General features: G+C 44.0%; 1 pseudogene; it reads left to right on the top strand.

Annotated features, from left to right (window-relative positions):
• The first annotated feature begins 611 nt into the window (after positions 1–611).
• On the top strand, positions 612–2,444 carry LOC149206431 (subtilisin-like protease SBT1.5 pseudogene; annotated as a pseudogene).
• Positions 2,445–3,634: the final 1,190 nt, after the last annotated feature.

Here is a 3,634-nt window from a genome sequence, read left to right as displayed (position 1 = left end):
TATTTGATTTTGAATTCCTATTTGGGCGAGGGCAGCACTGATTCAAGACGAATCAGTTATTTGCTTTGGAATTCGGGGAATTCCTATTTGGGTTTGGGCAGGGCAGCAGATTCAAGACGTATCAGTTATTTCTCTGGTTGCTGATGATGAAGGCAGTACACGTAAAGTTGATGCTATGTTTCATATCAGCGGTGTCCGCAGTAGCAACAGCAGAGGACGATGGGATGATTTACATAATTCACATGGATAAATCTAAAATGCCCACTCTGTTTTCCTACCACGAGCAATGGTATCAGTCTACAGTCTCCTCTATCACAAAAGGAAGACATATGGAAGAAGCGTTATTGTATGTTTACGATAAAGTAATGCACGGCTTTAGTGCTAAGCTGAAGCAGTCGGAGGTGGATGCACTGCAAACAATGCCGGGGTACATTGCAAGTCACCCATACAGCAAGGGTAAGTTGGATACCACCCGCTCAATCAAATTTCTGGGGCTCAAAAGCAAATCCGGCATATGGCCCCGAGCAGAATTGGGCAACAGATCGGATATTATAATCGGAGTTCTGGACACAGGCATCTGGCCAGAGAGTGAAAGCTTTAAAGATAATGGAATGAGTGACATCCCTGCCAAGTGGAAAGGCCAATGCCAGCCGGGCACTGCCTTTAACTCCTCCCTTTGCAACAGAAAACTGATAGGAGCCCGTTATTTTAACAAAGGATTCCTGGCGCAATACGGTTCTCTCAATACTAGTGTGGATTACGAGTCGGCCCGAGACTATGATGGCCACGGCTCACATGTCTCCTCGACGGCTGCTGGAAACTTCGTTGACAATGCCGATTTTTTCGGGTATGCAGAAGGCAGAGCGAGGGGCGTGGCACCGCTGGCTCGCGTGGCCATGTATAAGGTTGTCTGGGACGATGACGTCATTGACGTAGACGCTTTGGCCGCGATAGAGAGCGCCATATCCGATGGAGTCGACATCTTGTCTCTGTCCATGACTTTGGACGCTCCGGATTTCTACAAAAACGTGATGGCTATAGGAGGCTTTGCAGCGGCAGAAAAAGGCGTGTTTTTCTCCTGTTCGGCGCACAACACCGGGCCGCATAACTATACTGTACAGAACGGCGCGCCGTGGATTCTTACAGTGGGATCCAGCACCATTGACAGGGCTTTTGTCGCCAAAGTTAAGCTGGGGAACGGACAAATTATCCAGGGAGCTTCTCTTTTCGCCGAAAGAAGAATGATTTCAGGCATTCCGATCATCTATGGAAATGACAGCTCTCGAACATGTGCACTCAATTCCTTAGATCCCGAAAAGGTTGCCGGGAAAATCTTGTTCTGCATGAACAATTACACGGATTCCTACGTGTCGCTCTTGGAAGCAAACAGAACCGGAGCTGCTGCTGTGATAGTCATCGGCTATGACACGCTATACCCTGAACTGTATTGGATGCCTGCGGTGACGGTGACTATAGAGCAAGCACGCCTAATAGCAGATTATGTTATGAGTACTGATGCATCAAACGCCACAGCTGACATAAAGTTCGTGATAACTCAGCTGGGATCCAAGCCTGCACCAGCGGTTGCGTATACGTCGTCGAGAGGGCCAAATAGTCTGACTCCTGGTATCTTGAAACCCGACGTGATTGCACCCGGCGTGGACATACTTGCCGCCTGGGTGCCTAATGTTGCTGCTTCGTACGTGGGATCGATTCCATTGGAGACCGACTATGCCCTCGCCTCTGGGACGTCTATGGCCGCTCCTCATGCAGCAGGCGTTGTGGCTCTGGTGAAAGCCGTCCACCCGGACAGGAGCCCCGCCGCTATCAAATCTGCTCTCATAACGACGGCCGACACACACGACAACACCGGTCACGTTATAACAAATCAACTCTACCCTCCTTCCGTCCTAGCGACTCCCCTGGATTTCGGTGCCGGCATTGTGAATCCCAATAAAGCAGCAGATCCTGGGCTCGTCTATGACTCCGACTTGAATGACTATATGGATTACCTTTGCGCTCTCAATTATACGAAGAAGGAAATCAGGATGGTAACAAGGAGGGAATACTCGTGCAGCGGCCATGCCGCTGTTGGCGATCTCAACTATCCATCATTCCTTGCAAATTTCACATCAACAGCAGCGAAGGTGGAGACATTTAAGAGAATTCTAAGCAACGTCGCTGATGACAATACGATACCATATCTGTATAGGGCAGTAGTGAAGGCTCCTCGAGGAGTCTCAGTGCAGGTGCAACCTGACTCTCTGCTATTCAAAGAGAGGAATGAAAAGTTGGAATTCTCTCTCAGCTTGGAAGTAGTGGATGGAAAGGGGCAGAGTGACGACAATCCGGTGGGTGGAGAATGCGTGGTGTACGGGTACTTGAGTTGGGTTGATGGAAGAGGCCATGTGGTGACAAGTCCGCTTGTGGCTCTATTCTGTTAGTGGACAATAATACTATCCCCTCCCGGGCACAATAAATCATTGCAGCCAATTTGTATGGGTGAAGCTTCATGGTTTTAGCTCTATATCCTTTCATGTAGGAGTGCTGTGTCGTTCAGTCTTATTATATTGCGATGGGGTTCAAGCTCACAGTAAGGGTGTTTCATTGCCCCAGCCTTGGGTTTATTCTATATAGTGTAGGCATGAAACTATTCCGATTCAATAAACGGCTCCCTTTTCATATATCCTTGCTTTTGTAAGTGGTAGTGTCTTTTATTTTGATCAATGCATCCACATTTCCACTCGGGCAATAAGATTTTCAATGTCACATGGGTCAAAAATAATATAAGTGCCAATGTCGCTATATACCTGACAAATGAGTTCCTATCAATGTGCAAATCTGTGCCTTCATAGAACTATCTTAGAATCAATACTTATTATATGTTCAATTAGATCTATAACATTGAGAAAAGGATAAACGGATGGTGGAAATGTTATTATGAGTTTGAAAATAATTGTATAAATCCATGAACCTTTGATATTGGATAGAAAAAAATTCCTCTTTGACACTTTTGTTACTTTTTTTATTTCATATAGATGCAAGTTTGGGGATGCAACATCTCTACAAAGCCATGCAAAAAGACAAAGTAGGTCAAAAATAATTTTATAACCAGTAATCTCAAAATTAAAGGAAATACACCTTATCATATCCTCCTCACAAAAGCAATATTACCCCCATTGAGAACATATATATGACTAGGTACTTAATATATTAGAACAATTTAAATAACATGGAAGATAAGAGGATTCCTAAAATTGCTTCAAACTCTAGTCAAAGCCACGTTGCACTATAAAAAGGATGGCGTAAGGATGCCCAATATTAACTCAACCATTGGTGATTAAATGATAGAGATCATTTTGCAAAATAAGGATAATATTAAAAATATAATTACATCAAAATTTAAGGACACAATGTGGTGCAATAAAGAGTTGGTGGAGAAAGAATATTAAGATATTATAAGGAGTGGATTAACCCTAATACAAAAGATCAAAATTATTTCTATGTCTTGATGAGTGTGACTCAAGAAAATAAACAATGTTAAAATAAAAGCTAATTCACATAAGCTCCATAGTGAAACTAGGCATTGGTTAATTCTCAAAATGTCTTGGGATGAAAGAATCTACCACCTTTG

This window comes from Pinus tabuliformis, chromosome 1_2 (genome assembly GCF_031772625.1).
Source record: "Pinus tabuliformis cultivar Carrire ecotype Pingquan chromosome 1_2, CPIR1, whole genome shotgun sequence".
Taxonomy (NCBI): Eukaryota; Viridiplantae; Streptophyta; class Pinopsida; order Pinales; family Pinaceae; genus Pinus; species Pinus tabuliformis.
The sequence above is the reverse complement of the archived record's forward strand: the minus strand, read 5'-3'. Positions and strand labels throughout refer to the sequence as shown.